This window comes from Pseudophryne corroboree, chromosome 8 (assembly GCF_028390025.1).
Source record: "Pseudophryne corroboree isolate aPseCor3 chromosome 8, aPseCor3.hap2, whole genome shotgun sequence".
NCBI classification, from domain to species: domain Eukaryota; kingdom Metazoa; phylum Chordata; class Amphibia; order Anura; family Myobatrachidae; genus Pseudophryne; species Pseudophryne corroboree.
Genome location: NC_086451.1, coordinates 376,416,038 through 376,432,375, shown reverse-complemented (window position 1 = coordinate 376,432,375; position 16,338 = coordinate 376,416,038). Strand labels below are relative to the sequence as shown.

General features: G+C 36.5%; 12 non-coding genes across 12 annotated transcripts; all 12 read left to right on the top strand.

Annotated features, from left to right (window-relative positions):
• Positions 1–236: 236 nt before the first annotated feature.
• On the top strand, positions 237–309 carry TRNAR-ACG (transfer RNA arginine (anticodon ACG)). The gene has a single exon. It is a non-coding gene; the product is annotated as a tRNA-Arg (tRNA).
• Positions 310–981: 672 nt separating this feature from the next.
• Positions 982–1,054, top strand: TRNAQ-UUG (transfer RNA glutamine (anticodon UUG)). Its single transcript has one exon. It is a non-coding gene; the product is annotated as a tRNA-Gln (tRNA).
• A 672-nt stretch (positions 1,055–1,726) lies between these two features.
• Positions 1,727–1,799, top strand: TRNAR-UCG (transfer RNA arginine (anticodon UCG)). Its single transcript has one exon. It is a non-coding gene; the product is annotated as a tRNA-Arg (tRNA).
• Positions 1,800–2,199: 400 nt separating this feature from the next.
• TRNAR-UCG (transfer RNA arginine (anticodon UCG)) lies at positions 2,200–2,272 on the top strand. Its single transcript has one exon. It is a non-coding gene; the product is annotated as a tRNA-Arg (tRNA).
• A 1,418-nt stretch (positions 2,273–3,690) lies between these two features.
• Positions 3,691–3,763, top strand: TRNAR-ACG (transfer RNA arginine (anticodon ACG)). Its single transcript has one exon. It is a non-coding gene; the product is annotated as a tRNA-Arg (tRNA).
• Positions 3,764–4,435: 672 nt separating this feature from the next.
• TRNAQ-UUG (transfer RNA glutamine (anticodon UUG)) lies at positions 4,436–4,508 on the top strand. Its single transcript has one exon. It is a non-coding gene; the product is annotated as a tRNA-Gln (tRNA).
• A 672-nt stretch (positions 4,509–5,180) lies between these two features.
• Positions 5,181–5,253, top strand: TRNAR-UCG (transfer RNA arginine (anticodon UCG)). The gene has a single exon. It is a non-coding gene; the product is annotated as a tRNA-Arg (tRNA).
• A 400-nt stretch (positions 5,254–5,653) lies between these two features.
• TRNAR-UCG (transfer RNA arginine (anticodon UCG)) lies at positions 5,654–5,726 on the top strand. Its single transcript has one exon. It is a non-coding gene; the product is annotated as a tRNA-Arg (tRNA).
• A 7,600-nt stretch (positions 5,727–13,326) lies between these two features.
• TRNAR-UCG (transfer RNA arginine (anticodon UCG)) lies at positions 13,327–13,399 on the top strand. The gene has a single exon. It is a non-coding gene; the product is annotated as a tRNA-Arg (tRNA).
• Positions 13,400–14,070: 671 nt separating this feature from the next.
• TRNAR-UCG (transfer RNA arginine (anticodon UCG)) lies at positions 14,071–14,143 on the top strand. Its single transcript has one exon. It is a non-coding gene; the product is annotated as a tRNA-Arg (tRNA).
• Positions 14,144–14,543: 400 nt separating this feature from the next.
• TRNAR-UCG (transfer RNA arginine (anticodon UCG)) lies at positions 14,544–14,616 on the top strand. Its single transcript has one exon. It is a non-coding gene; the product is annotated as a tRNA-Arg (tRNA).
• A 674-nt stretch (positions 14,617–15,290) lies between these two features.
• On the top strand, positions 15,291–15,363 carry TRNAR-UCG (transfer RNA arginine (anticodon UCG)). Its single transcript has one exon. It is a non-coding gene; the product is annotated as a tRNA-Arg (tRNA).
• Positions 15,364–16,338: the final 975 nt, after the last annotated feature.

Sequence of the window (16,338 nt, the reverse complement as noted above, 5' to 3'; positions counted from 1 at the left end):
AATATATTTCTCAGTTTGTTTAAGGTTTCTCAAACTTCTTGAATGGGGTATTGTAGAATACTAAACAATATTAGTTTTATTCAAAATTAATAATTTAAGTTATTGTTGGATTAAAGTTTGTCATCTGAGTGTAAGATTATCCAAAACAGTTGTCTCAAAGAAAAAAACAAATATATTTTTTACTTGAATCTTTATGTTACTATACTTTCTTAGGCATTAATATATCAAAAAACAGTGACCACGTGGCCTAATGGATAAGGCGTCTGACTACGGATCAGAAGATTGAGGGTTTGAGTCTCTTCGTGGTCATTGGAATCAATGTTATTTGTTTATACTGTATTTTTTTCATTAAGATTAAATATTTTGTAAGGAATATAATAATGAAATCAGAACAAACACAGCTCAAAGTAAAATATCTCAAAACCTTTGCTCTTTAAACTATTTAGCAAACTTTGTAGATTGCACAGCAGTCAATGTATCTTTAAGTTGATTTAAGGTTTCTCAAAATTCTAGGCTTGGGTACTGTGGAATACTAAACATTATTATTTTCTTTCAGAATCAATAACTAAAATTATTGTTGGATCAAAGTTTGTCATCTAGGTGTATATATTTTTACATAAAGATAACATCTTATGTTTGGATTTTAATAATGAAATCAGATCAAACATGATTCATAGTGAAGAATCTCTAACCCTTTGGTCTTTAAATTATTCAGTAAACTTTGTAGATTGCACATCAACCATTAAATATATTTCTCAGTTTGTTTAAGGTTTCTCAAACTTCTTCAATGGGGTATTGTAGAATACTAAACAATATTAGTTTTATTCAGAATTAATAATTGAAATTATTGTTGGATTAAAGTTTGTCATCTGAGTGTAAGTTTATCCAAAACAGTTGTCTCAAAGAAAAAAACAAATATGTTTTTTACTTGAATCTTTATGTTACTATACTTTCTTAGGCATTAATATATTGACGAACAGTGACCACGTGGCCTAATGAATAAGGCGTCTGACTTTGTATCAGAAGATTGAGGGTTCGAGTCCCTTCGTGGTCATTGGATTCAATGTTATTTGTTTATACTGTATTTTTTTCATTAAGATGAAATATTTTGTAAGGAATATAATAATGAAATCAGAACAAACACAGCTCAAAGTAAAATATCTCAAAACCTTTGCTCTTTAAACTATTTAGCAAACTTTGTAGATTGCACAGCAGTCAATGTATCTTTAAGTTGATTTAAGGTTTCTCAAAATTCTAGGCTTGGGTATTGTGGAATACTAAACATTATTATTTTCTTTCAGAATCAATAACTAAAATTATTGTAGGATCAAAGTTTGTCATCTAAGTGTATATATTTTTACATAAAGATAACATCTTATGTTTGGATTATAATAATGAAATCAGATCAAACATGATTCAAAGTGAAGAATCTCTAACCCTTTGGTCTTTAAACTATTCAGTAAACTTTGTAGATTGCACATCAACCATTAAATATATTTCTCAGTTTGTTTAAGGTTTCTCAAACTTATTGAATGGGGTATTGTAGAATACTAAACAATATTAGTTTTATTCAGAATTAATAATTGAAATTATTGTTGGATTCAAGTTTGTCATCTGAGTGTAAGATTATCCAAAACAGTTGTCTCAAAGAAAAAAACAAATATGTTTTTTACTTGAATCTTTATGTTACTATACTTTCTTAGGCATTAATATTTTGACAAACGGTGACCACAAGGCCTAATGGATAAGGCGTCTGACTTCGGATCAGAAGATTGAGGGTTCGAGTCCCTTCGTGGTCATTAGATTCAATGTTATTTGTTTATACTGTATTTTTTTCATTAAGATGAAATATTTTGTAAGGAATATAATAATGAAATCAGAACAAACACAGCTCAAAGTAAAATATCTCAAAACCTTTGCTCTTTAAACTATTTAGCAAACTTTGTAGATTGCACAGCAGTCAATGTATCTTTAAGTTGATTTAAGGTTTCTCAAAATTCTAGGCTTGGGTATTGTGGAATACTAAACATTATTATTTTCTTTCAGAATCAATAACTAAAATTATTGTTGGATCAAAGTTTGTCATCTGAGTGTAATATTATCCAAAACAGTTGTCTCAAAGAAACAAAACATATATGTTTTTTACTTGAATCTTTATATTATTATACTTTCTTAGGTGTTAATCTTTGGACACACGGTGACCACGTGGCCTAATGGATAAGGCATCTGACTTCGGATCAGAAGATTGAGGATTCGAGTCCCTTCGTGGTCATTGGATTCAATGTTATTTGTTTATACTTTATTTTTTTCATTAAGATGAAATATTTTGTAAGGAATATAATAATGAAATCAGAACAAACACAGCTCAAAGTAAAATATCTCAAAACCTTTGTTCTTTAAACTATTTAGCAAACTTTGTAGATTGCACAGCAGTCAATGTATCTTTAAGTTGATTTAAGGTTTCTCAAAATTCTAGGCTTGGGTATTGTGGAATACTAAACATTATTATTTTCTTTCAGAATCAATAACTAAAATTATTGTTGGATCAAAGTTTGACATCTAAGTGTATATATTTTTAGATAAAGATAACATCTTATGTTTGGATTATAATAATGAAATCAGATCAAACATGATTCAAAGTGAAGAATCTCTAACCCTTTGGTCTTTAAACTATTCAGTAAACTTTGTAGATTGCACATCAACCATTAAATATATTTCTCAGTTTGTTTAAGGTTTCTCAAACTTCTTGAATGGGGTATTGTAGAATACTAAACAATATTAGTTTTATTCAGAATTAATAATTGAATTTATTGTTGGATTAAAGTTTGTCATCTGAGTGTAAGATTATCCAAAACAGTTGTCTCAAAGAAACAAAACAAATATGTTTTTTACTTGAATCTTTATATTACTATACTTTCTTAGGCGTTAATCTTTGGACAGACATTGACCACGTGGCCTAATGGATAAGGCGTCTGACATAAGATAAGAAGATTGAAGGTTCGACTCCCTTCGTGGTCATTGCATTCAATGTTATTTGTTTATACTGTATTTTTTTCATTAAGATGAAATATTTTGTCTGGAATATAATAATGAAATCAGAACAAACACAGCTCAAAGTAAAATATCTCAAAACCTTTGTTCTTTAAACTATTTAGCAAACTTTGTAGATTGCACAGCAGTCAATATATCTAAAAGTTGATTTAAGGTTTCTCAAAATTCTAGGCTTGGGTATTGTGGAATACTAAACATTGATATTTTCTTTCAGAATCAATAACTAAAATTATTGTTGGATCAAAGTTTGTCATCTAAGTGTATATATTTTTACATAAAGATAACATCTTATGTTTGGATTTTAATAATGAAATCAGATTAAACATGATTCAAAGTGAAGAATCTCTAACCCTTTGGTCTTTAAACTATTCAGTAAACTTTGTAGATTGCACATCAACCATTAAATATATTTCTCAGTTTGTTTAAGGTTTCTCAAACTTCTTGAATGGGGTATTGTAGAATACTAAACAATATTAGTTTTATTCAAAATTAATAATTTAAGTTATTGTTGGATTAAAGTTTGTCATCTGAGTGTAAGATTATCCAAAACAGTTGTCTCAAAGAAAAAAACAAATATATTTTTTACTTGAATCTTTATGTTACTATACTTTCTTAGGCATTAATATATCAAAAAACAGTGACCACGTGGCCTAATGGATAAGGCGTCTGACTACGGATCAGAAGATTGAGGGTTTGAGTCTCTTCGTGGTCATTGGAATCAATGTTATTTGTTTATACTGTATTTTTTTCATTAAGATTAAATATTTTGTAAGGAATATAATAATGAAATCAGAACAAACACAGCTCAAAGTAAAATATCTCAAAACCTTTGCTCTTTAAACTATTTAGCAAACTTTGTAGATTGCACAGCAGTCAATGTATCTTTAAGTTGATTTAAGGTTTCTCAAAATTCTAGGCTTGGGTACTGTGGAATACTAAACATTATTATTTTCTTTCAGAATCAATAACTAAAATTATTGTTGGATCAAAGTTTGTCATCTAGGTGTATATATTTTTACATAAAGATAACATCTTATGTTTGGATTTTAATAATGAAATCAGATCAAACATGATTCATAGTGAAGAATCTCTAACCCTTTGGTCTTTAAATTATTCAGTAAACTTTGTAGATTGCACATCAACCATTAAATATATTTCTCAGTTTGTTTAAGGTTTCTCAAACTTCTTCAATGGGGTATTGTAGAATACTAAACAATATTAGTTTTATTCAGAATTAATAATTGAAATTATTGTTGGATTAAAGTTTGTCATCTGAGTGTAAGTTTATCCAAAACAGTTGTCTCAAAGAAAAAAACAAATATGTTTTTTACTTGAATCTTTATGTTACTATACTTTCTTAGGCATTAATATATTGACGAACAGTGACCACGTGGCCTAATGAATAAGGCGTCTGACTTTGGATCAGAAGATTGAGGGTTCGAGTCCCTTCGTGGTCATTGGATTCAATGTTATTTGTTTATACTGTATTTTTTTCATTAAGATGAAATATTTTGTAAGGAATATAATAATGAAATCAGAACAAACACAGCTCAAAGTAAAATATCTCAAAACCTTTGCTCTTTAAACTATTTAGCAAACTTTGTAGATTGCACAGCAGTCAATGTATCTTTAAGTTGATTTAAGGTTTCTCAAAATTCTAGGCTTGGGTATTGTGGAATACTAAACATTATTATTTTCTTTCAGAATCAATAACTAAAATTATTGTAGGATCAAAGTTTGTCATCTAAGTGTATATATTTTTACATAAAGATAACATCTTATGTTTGGATTATAATAATGAAATCAGATCAAACATGATTCAAAGTGAAGAATCTCTAACCCTTTGGTCTTTAAACTATTCAGTAAACTTTGTAGATTGCACATCAACCATTAAATATATTTCTCAGTTTGTTTAAGGTTTCTCAAACTTATTGAATGGGGTATTGTAGAATACTAAACAATATTAGTTTTATTCAGAATTAATAATTGAAATTATTGTTGGATTCAAGTTTGTCATCTGAGTGTAAGATTATCCAAAACAGTTGTCTCAAAGAAAAAAACAAATATGTTTTTTACTTGAATCTTTATGTTACTATACTTTCTTAGGCATTAATATTTTGACAAACGGTGACCACAAGGCCTAATGGATAAGGCGTCTGACTTCGGATCAGAAGATTGAGGGTTCGAGTCCCTTCGTGGTCATTAGATTCAATGTTATTTGTTTATACTGTATTTTTTTCATTAAGATGAAATATTTTGTAAGGAATATAATAATGAAATCAGAACAAACACAGCTCAAAGTAAAATATCTCAAAACCTTTGCTCTTTAAACTATTTAGCAAACTTTGTAGATTGCACAGCAGTCAATGTATCTTTAAGTTGATTTAAGGTTTCTCAAAATTCTAGGCTTGGGTATTGTGGAATACTAAACATTATTATTTTCTTTCAGAATCAATAACTAAAATTATTGTTGGATCAAAGTTTGTCATCTGAGTGTAATATTATCCAAAACAGTTGTCTCAAAGAAACAAAACATATATGTTTTTTACTTGAATCTTTATATTATTATACTTTCTTAGGTGTTAATCTTTGGACACACGGTGACCACGTGGCCTAATGGATAAGGCATCTGACTTCGGATCAGAAGATTGAGGATTCGAGTCCCTTCGTGGTCATTGGATTCAATGTTATTTGTTTATACTTTATTTTTTTCATTAAGATGAAATATTTTGTAAGGAATATAATAATGAAATCAGAACAAACACAGCTCAAAGTAAAATATCTCAAAACCTTTGTTCTTTAAACTATTTAGCAAACTTTGTAGATTGCACAGCAGTCAATGTATCTTTAAGTTGATTTAAGGTTTCTCAAAATTCTAGGCTTGGGTATTGTGGAATACTAAACATTATTATTTTCTTTCAGAATCAATAACTAAAATTATTGTTGGATCAAAGTTTGTCATCTAGGTGTATATATTTTTACATAAAGATAACATCTTATGTATGGATTATAATAATGCAATCAGATCAAACATGATTCAAAGTGAAGAATCTCTAACCCTTTGGTCTTTAAACTATTCAGTCAACTTTGTAGATTGCACATCAACCATTAAATATATTTCTCAGTTTGTTTAAGGTTTCTCAAACTTCTTGAATGGGGTATTGTAGAATACTAAACAATATTAGTTTTATTCAGAATTAATAATTGAAATTATTGTTGGATTAAAGTTTGTCATCTGAGTGTAAGATTATCCAAAACAGTTGTTTTAAAGAAACAAAACAATTATGTTTTTTACTTGAATCTTTTTTTTTCAATAATGATTTTTTTTATTAATTTCCAAGTACAGAGAAGAAAAATCAAATAAATGTACACGAACAGAGGTCATATAATGAGTACAGCTTTGAGCTAGTTACAGTAGGTACAGTCATATAAACCAACTCTGAATCTAGAGACTCAGTTCACTAATCGTGTACATTAATTCTCTTAACTATCAATCGTAACTATAACCTTAAGAATAATAGAATAGAGAGAGCAGTAGAAAGGGGAAGACAGAACAAGACAACAACACATGAGGGATAGTTAAAGGGAGGAAAATATGCGTATCAGGTGGGCACCTTACTCAAATATTGTAACGTAGAGATAAATAGCTAGTTAGTTAGTTAGATAGGGGGGCATTCCCTTTCTCTCCCGGAATTCACCCCATTTAAACCATCTCATATAAATAGAAGAGGGGGAAGAAGAATACACACATCCCGCTGTTTCAAACAGAAAATGCTTGTGGGTATTATTAATAACCGTCTGAATGTGGGGTATGGACTGTGATTTCCACAGTTGGCCTATTGCTGCCTTAGTTGATATTAAGACATGTCCTACGATATACCTGTCACAGCTCTGGAAAGTGTGAGAAGGGTAGTGAAATAGGGCCAACAGTGGATCCAATGGCACTGTCGTTCCAACTAGCTCCCCCAAAAGAGAGAATACTTCCGTCCACAGAGGCCTCAGGACTGGATAGTCCCAAAAAAAAGTAGAATGGAGCCCTCTCCACCACATTTTCTCCAGCATAGCTGGGAAGTCGAGGGCCAGATGTGGTGAAGCCGCTGCGGGGTGAAGTACGCCCTATTGCATAATTTATAGAACATTTCTGAGTGCTGGAGACATTTAGATATTTTAAAGCACAGTGATGAAATTGTATCCCACTCTTCTTCTCGAAGTACCATAGAGAGATCTCTCTCCCACTTCAACTGCGCAGGCAATTTCCCTTTTTTATTCAAAAGAACAATATACTGGTACCACCTGGATATCCCACCCCTATGACCGGGGGATGACAATCTGGAGAGCATAATGGCAGGTAGGGGGAGTGGGCCTCTAGTCTCATTAACATACGGTTGGAGCCAATGGCGTATCTGTAGGTACTTGAAAAAGTCATGTTTTGAAATCCCAAACCGAGACTGAAGCTGGGAGAACGGGATCAAGCTATTATTCAAAAAAAGGTCTTTCAGTCTCACAACTCCAGCGTCAATCCAGGCGTCCAAAATAAGATCAGGGATATTACAAGCGACCGTTCTGATAGAGAGGTCCGCTGCAGGTAGTTTTATAGTTGGGTCAGATGCAACCACGGAGTGCCATATCTTCAGTGTACTTCTAATCGCGTCCCCAAGGCCTTACCATTTCGGAACACTCTGTGTAGGTAATAGAAATAGGTCTGTTATATTAATCGGTCCTAAGAAGGCTTTTTCGATAACAACCCATGGTTTGGGGGAATGAACGACAAACCAATCTCGGGCCTGGCTGAGAAGGCATGCAGAGTGATATGCATCTAGGTTGGGGTAAGCTACCCCACCAAAGCTCTTGGGCAATGAAAGAACCTGCCTAGAGATCCGTGGTTTTGCTCCTTTCCAAATAAAGTGTGATAACGTTTTATTAGCCTTAACACTAAGAGCTTTAGGGAAATGGCGGAGGATGGCCCGGAATAGGTAGAGGAGTTTCGGAAGTAGTACCATTTTTGTTGCAGAGACCCGCCCCAGCCAGGAGATTTCATGTAGGGACCACTCTTAAATCAATTTGTCGAAGGCGCTAAATAAAGGTGTGTAGTTACAATCGTAAAGGTCTTTATCAAGCGATAGATGTATACCTAAATATTTAATAGATCTCACCTGCCAAGCATATCTGTATCTATCCTTAAGTAAGGCCAGGATATGTGGCTGGATATGAAGTGGTAGGGCTTCCGTTTTGGAAGTATTCAATTTATAGAATGACAATCTGGAGTACCTATCTAATATGGCATGGAGTCCGATAAGGGAGGATTCGGGGTTTGTCAAGCATACTAGTATATCATCTGCGAAGAGACTGATTTTATGACTCAGTCCCCCTATCTCAGGGCCCGAGACTTCTGTGTCAGTCCTAATAGTCTCAGCCAGGGGTTCAATAGCCAAAGCAAAAATTAGCGGAGATAAAGGGCACCCCTGTCTTGTGCCGTTTAGAATTTCGAAACCCCTGGAGAGACACCCATTAACATATACCTTGGCGGAGGGGGTAGAATATAATGCAAAGATGGAATCTAGAAACCTACCCTGAAATCCAAACTTACCCAGAACTGATCTTAGGTACCCCCAGTGTAGCCTATCAAACGCCTTTTCAGCATCTAATGATAGGACCAGGAGGGGCGTTCTATTAACATTACAATATTCAATGATATTATAAGCTCTCCGAGTGTTGTCCGGGGCCTGCCTGCCCGGGACGAAGCCAACCTGGTCAGCGGCTATAAGAGTAGGCAGTAAGGGGCAAAGACGGTTAGCGATTAACTTAGCAAAAAGTTTGACGTCTGTATTCAACAAAGCTATCGGTCTGTAATTTTGAACGGATGCGGGAGATTTACCCGGTTTAGGGATAGCCACTATCCTTGCTTCAAGCATCTCTTTCGGGAACCTCCCCGCTTCTGATGCCTCGTTAAAGACAGCCAATAACACTGGAGTCAAGTCTGCTTTATAAGTTTTGTAGAAATTAGATGGAAAACCGTCTGGGCCTGGTGCTTTATCTCGTGGAAGACCATCAATAGCCGCCTCAAGTTCAGACATCGTCCAGGGGGAGCCAAGGGACAGGCAGGTTTCGGAGCTCAGTGTCGGCAGGGATAAGTTTTTTAAAAATGACTGAATTTCAGCTTCAATGGGTTGGGTGGTATCAGGGTCTGACTGTAAGTTGTAGAGTCGGGAGTAATACTCTGCGAAAGTATCTGCTATTCTATATGGGTCAGAGACTCTTGAACCCGTGGGAGAATAAACAAAGTGGATTCTGGCCTTAGCTCGCCTACCTCTCAGTTTCCTCGCCAAAAGACGCCCTGCCTTATTTCCAAATACATAGAATCTTTGATTTAGTCGAGCGAGGTTGCGTTGTACTTCCCGCAGAGAAAAAGTGTTCACCCTTTCCCTTGCGGCCAGCAAAAGCTTAAAGGCAGTTCTATTATGTGGGTCAGCTTTATGTGCTATTTCTAGTTTTGCAACTTCGCTCTCGGCTTCAGCTCGTTCGGCAATTTGAGAACGTTTCAGTCGTGAAGCGGCCAGAATGGCAGCCCCCCGCATTACAGCCTTACAAGAGCACCAATTATTAAAGACTGAAGTGTCTTCAGGTTTGTTAGTTTCTAAATATACCCTTAAGGTTTGTTGCATGGCAAGTGAAGCTTCCTGATGGCCTAACAAGAAATTTCCTAGTCTCCAAGGACTCGGAGTAACTCTACGGGCCTCGAGCTTCCACACGACCTTAATCGGAGAGTGGTCCGACCATGTCATCGGTAGTATGTTAATTTTCATAATGGTCGGTAGTGACCCACTGTCAGTTAATACGAGATCAATTCTAGAGTATGAGGAGTGGACATGCGAATAAAAGGAGTAATCCCTAACCGTAGGGTGTTTAGTTCTCCACGCATCGTAGAGTTCGTATTCTCCTAGTAGTTGTCTAAGCCCAAGGGTATTAATAGGGGAAGTTCTGGATTTAGCTAAGGGACTTCTGGTGGGGAGAGATCTATCAACAGTGGGGTCTACAACTAAATTAAAGTCCCCCAATAACATGACTGCACCTTTAGCGTGCTTCTGTATCAGGGAGAATAGATTCCTACAAAAGGAGAGTTGACCAGAGTTGGGTGCATAGCAGGAGGCCAGGGTGACAACAGAATCTTCCAGCTTTCCGATTAATATTAAATACCTTCCTTCGGGGTCTACAATTTGGGATTCCAGAGTAAATTGGCAATCATTAGAGATTAGTATAGCCACTCCGGCTTTTTTTACGGGGCCGTTGGCCATGTAGCAGGTAGGGAAGTGATTATCATAGAATCTAGGGGGGTCTAATTTCCTAAAGTGGGTTTCCTGAATAGCGACCACATTCGCCCTCATTTTATAGAAGGAGGATAAGGCCAGTTTACGTTTCTGTGGGGAGTTCAATCCCTTAACGTTCAATGATACCAAGTTAACCATAATAAACTAACCAGGAGGCGGAGCATTCGCTGAAACCAAGAAATGTGATCAAAAGGTACAATTCCCTGAACATATGTGTAAGGAGAAAAGAGTCATGGGGGGGGGAGACACAAAAGGAGACATACTAAGGAGGACAAAGAGAGAAAGGAGAAAAATATAGTACACAAAACAAGGAAAGTCAACTCCGTGTAGAGACGAAGTCATAGTAAGGCGCCAAAACATACAGCGCCTCACCAAGCAAAGTTGGGAGGTTAGTGGCCAACCTACCCGCAATCAAGTAATCATAGTATTAGTAAATTGTATATTCAATCGCACATGGCATATAAACGGGGTGTCATTAGGAATGGAATGATGGGTTAATTAGTAATGTAGTCACAGGGTCCCGGAACTGGCACAGAGCAATACTGTAAATACAACAATAATAAGAGGGCTCAGCGAAGAGCATACAGACCAGTCCTGGAGCCCGTGGAACCATCACGTCCTTTAAGGAGAAACAAGAGACAAAAAATAAAAGAAAAAAAACAACAACCCTGCCGTACATTAGTCTAAGGGATATAAAGCATGTAATAACCAGGCATGTAACTTGTAATAAGCCCTAAGGTTAGTACAATCATACGGAAACAACGCTAGTCTTATAAGTGGATATCAATGGCAGGGAAAACACCGCGGTGATAAGGGCATACTTCCCAACCGTCGACCAGTCCGGCTGAAGTCGGCGGTCAGGAGAGTCGGGACCCTGGTCTCCAGCTATATTCCATTTGTGAAGAAGTCTCATACCGTCGTCGACCGAAGACACTACTATCGTGGATCCTTCTCTAGAAATCAATAGATGCGTGGGGAAACCCCACCTATATACGATTCCAGCTTTCCTAAGGGCCACGGTGACAGGCTGAAAGGCACGTCTCCTGGTGAGGGTGTAGTGCGATAAGTCTCCGAAAAGCTGAAGCCGGCCCATAGCACTCGCCGTATCTGAGGTAGGTCTAGCTGCTTTAAGTAGGGATTCCTTGATATGAAAGAAGTGGACTCTCATCAAAACATCTCTCGACGCTCCTTCAGGAGCACTGCGGGCCTTCGGGACCCTATGGATATGGTCCAATATCAAGTCCGCAGATGTAGCGGAGGGTAGCAGCTTCTTGAATATTTCGATTGTATAGTCATGTAGGCTGCTATTAGATACCGATTCTGGTACCCCTCGGAGCTTGAGATTATTTCTGCGTGAGCGGTCCTCCAGGTCCGCTACTTTGTCCCGCAGAGCCGCCACCTCCCCTTCAAGAATATCATGGGAATCGATCAAAGTATTATGAGAGCCCACCACCTCCCCCATCTTGGTTTCCAAGTGTCCGGTCCTCTCACCCAACTCCTCAACGGACCGCTGGCAAGACTGCAACATAGTGCGAAATTCGGACGCCACCTCATCCTTAAACTGGTGTAGCAATAGCTTCATGGTACCCACCGTTAAGGCTTCGCTGTCTTCCAGGCGAGGAGAGGGGGGGGAATCCTGGGATGAAGATAGAGCCATCATGGGCGATGAAGTTGTGGGCGGGAGATCCGACCTGGAGGCAGAAGATCCAGGACCCTGAGATTTATTTCGATATGGGGAAGGCTTGAAAAAGGCAACTTGAGAGATTGATTTGGAGGCTTTATTCTTTTTTGGAGCCATCATGTATTACTTTGAGGGGATGGGAGGGTTCCAGTAGAAAGGAGAATTCCGTCTAAGGTCTAGGACGGCAGGTATCCTCTTACGCCATGTGCGTGATTACATCAGCTAAAATGATTGCGGGGGGTGACGATGAGGATTCATTGAAGAGGGGTCTACATCCTGTATGTGCCGCAGCGTGCAACCACAACAAGGAGCCAACGATGTCACCTTCTCATCAAATAATGCCCCTGTGCTTTAGGTGAGGGAGATGCTGTATATGGGCTACCACCAGGGGGCTCTGGTGTACTGTGTAGTGGACGAGGACCAGGCAATGCTAATAGAATGCTGGATAGGCGTATAATGGTATGAGGTGTTGAATACACCATATAAGCCAGCTCCCAGTGCACACACAGCACAGAGCTCCTCAGGTTGCAACTGTACAGGGCTGGTGAGAATCTGCAGGGACTCTATAGCTAGTACTGGCCTTGCCTCCTCCAAGATGGCCGCCGCTCCTCAGCTCCTCAGCTCAAACGGGCCTCTCCCTCCTCAGCCGCCGCCCGTGGTCCGTCAGCTCGAATGGGGGCCTCCTCAGCCCACGGTCATGCGCCAAGTGTGGTGTGCCCACCGTCAACGGGGGTTGTTCGTGCGCTCTCAGCCTCTGCTGCTCTCCGCCCGCCTCTCCCAAGATGGCCGCCGCCACCGGGTCCTCCACAAGCAGGGCCGCGGCTCGTCTCGGCGGCTAGCCCGTAGTTCCTGGGGCTCGCCTAGGGCTCGCCTTCGCCTCCGCTGCTCCCGGTAAGGCTTCTCAGGCTGGGGGAACTTCTTTGTTGCCGGCTATGTGGTGGGCTGTAGCGTCCGGAGCGCACCGGAGTCTGGTCGGCTGGCTCTTAAATCTAGGTCCCGGCTTCACCCCGGGTGGAGGCCGCAACCCGCAAGTGCAGGAGTAACCTGCACTCCGGCTCCGCAGCTCTCCTCCTTACGTGGTAGGGGTCTTGTGGGTGCACTGTGGGCAAAATACTGGGTGTGTAGGCACCTAAAAAGGCTTTAATTATTAGTTTGCAGCAGGAGCTCATGCACCATGCATCCACTCCAGAGTCCCGCTAGGCCACGCCCCCCTTACTTGAATCTTTATATTACTATACTTTCTTAGGCGTTAATGTTTGGGCAGACATTGACCACGTGGCCTAATGGATAAGGCGTCTGACTTCGGATCAGAAGATTGAGGGTTCGAGTCCCTTCGTGGTCTTTGCATTCAATGTTATTTGTTTATACTGTATTTTTTCATTAAGATGAAATATTTTGTAAGGAATATAATAATGAAATCAGAACAAACACAGCTCAAAGTAAAATATCTCAAAACCTTTGTTCTTTAAACTATTTAGCAAACTTTGTAGATTGCACAGCAGTCAATGTATCTTTAAGTTGATTTAAGGTTTCTCAAAATTCTAGGCTTGGGTATTGTGGAATACTAAACATTATTATTTTCTTTCAGAATCAATAACTAAAATTATTGTTGGATCAAAGTTTGTCATCTAGGTGTATATATTTTTACATAAAGATAACATCTTATGTATGGAATATAATAATGAAATCAGATCAAACATGATTCAAAGTGAAGAATCTCTAACCCTTTGGTCTTTAAACTATTCAGTAAACTTTGTAGATTGTACATCAACCATTAAATATATTTCTCAGTTTGTTTAAGGTTTCTCAAACTTCTTGAATGGGGTATTGTAGAATACTAAACAATATTAGTTTTATTCAGAATTAATAATTGAAATTATTGTTGGATTAAAGTTTGTCATCTGAGTGTAAGATTATCCAAAACAGTTGTCTCAAAGAAAAAAACAAATATGTTTTTTACTTGAATCTTTATGTTACTATACTTTCTTAGGCATTAATATATTAACAAACAGTGACCACGTGGCCTAATGGATAAGGCGTCTGACTTCGGATCAGAAGATTGAGGGTTCGAGTCCCTTCGTGGTCATTGCCTTCAATATTATTTGTTTTTATTGTATTTTTTTCATTAAGATGAAATATTTTGTAAGGAATATAATATTGAAATCAGAACAAACACAGCTCAAAGTAAAATATCTCAAAACCTTTGCTCTTTAAACTATTTAGCAAACTTTGTAGATTGCACAGCAGTCAATGTATCTTTAAGTTGATTTAAGGTTTCTCAAAATTCTAGGCTTGGGTATTGTGGAATACTAAACATTATTATTTTCTTTCAGAATCAATAACTAAAATTATTGTTTTATCAAAGTTTGTCATCTGAGTGTAAGATTATCCAAAACAGTTGTCTCAAAGAAACAAAACAAATATGTTTTTTACTTGAATCTTTATATTACTATACTTTCTTAGGCATTAATCTTTGGACACACGGTGACCACGTGGCCTAATGGATAAGGCATCTGACTTCGGATCAGAAGATTGAGGATTCGAGTCCCTTCGTGGTCATTGCATTCAATGTTATTTGTTTATACTGTATTTTTTTCATTAAGATGAAATATTTTGTAAGGAATATAATAATGAAATCAGAACAAACACAGCTCAAAGTAAAATATCTCAAAACCTTTGCTCTTTAAACTATTTAGCAAACTTTGTAGATTGCACAGCAGTCAATGTATCTTTAAGTTGATTTAAGGTTTCTCAAAATTCTAGGCTTGGGTATTGTGGAATACTAAACATTATTATTTTCTTTCAGAATCAATAACTAAAATTATTGTTGGATCAAAGTTTGTCATCTAGGTGTGTATATTTTTACATAAAGATAACATCTTATGTATGGATTATAATAATGAAATCAGATCAAACATTATTCAAAGTGAAGAATCTCTAACCCTTTTGTCTTTAAACTATTCAGTAAACTTTGTAGATTGCACATCAACCATTAAATATATTTCTCAGTTTGTTTAAGGTTTCTCAAACTTCTTGAATGGGGTATTGTAGAATACTAAACAATATTAGTTTTATTCAGAATTAATAATTGAAATTATTGTTGGATTAAAGTTTGTCATCTGAGTGTAAGATTATCCAAAACAGTTGTGTCAAAGAAACAAAACAAATACGTTTTTTTACTTGAATCTTTATATTACTATACTTTCTTAGGCGTTAATCTTTGGACAGACATTGACCACGTGGCCTAATGGATAAGTCGTCTGACTTCGGATCAGAAGATTGAGGGTTCGAGTCCCTTCGTGGTCATTGCCTTCAATGTTATTTGTTTATACTGTATTTTTTTCATTAAGATGAAATATTTTGTAAGGAATATAATAATGAAATCAGAACAAACACAGCTCAAAGTAAAATATCTCAAAACCTTTGCTCTTTAAACTATTTAGCAAACTTTGTAGATTGCACAGCAGTCAATGTATCTTTAAGTTGATTTAAGGTTTCTCAAAATTCTAGGCTTGGGTATTGTGGAATACTAAACATTATTATTTTCTTTCAGATTCAATAACTAAAATTATTGTTTTATCAAAGTTTGTCATCTGAGTGTAAGATTATCCAAAACAGTTGTCTCAAAGAAACAAAACAAATATGTTTTTTACTTGAATCTTTATATTACTATACTTTCTTAGGCATTAATCTTTGGACACACGGTGACCACGTGGCCTAATGGATAAGGCATCAGACTTCGGATCAGAAGATTGAGGATTCAAGTCCGTTCGTGGTCATTGCATTCAATGTTATTTGTTTATACTGTATTTTTTTCATTAAGATGAAATATTTTGTAAGGAATATAATAATGAAATCAGAACAAACACAGCTCAAAGTAAAATATCTCAAAACCTTTGTTCTTTAAACTATTTAGCAAACTTTGTAGATTGCACAGCAGTCAATGTATCTTTAAGTTGATTTAAGGTTTCTCAAAATTCTAGGCTTGGGTATTGTGGAATACTAAACATTACTATTTTCTTTCAGAATCAATAACTAAAATTATTGTTGGATCAAAGTTTGTAATCTAGGTGTATATATTTTTACATAAAGATAACATCTTATGTTTGGATTTTAATAATAAAATCAGATCAAACATGATTCAAAGTGAAGAATCTCTAACCCTTTGGTCTTTAAACTATTCAGTAAACTTTGTAGATTGCACATCAACCATTACATATATTTCTCAGTTTGTTTAAGGTTTCTCAAACTTCTTGAATGGGGTATTGTAGATTACTAAAC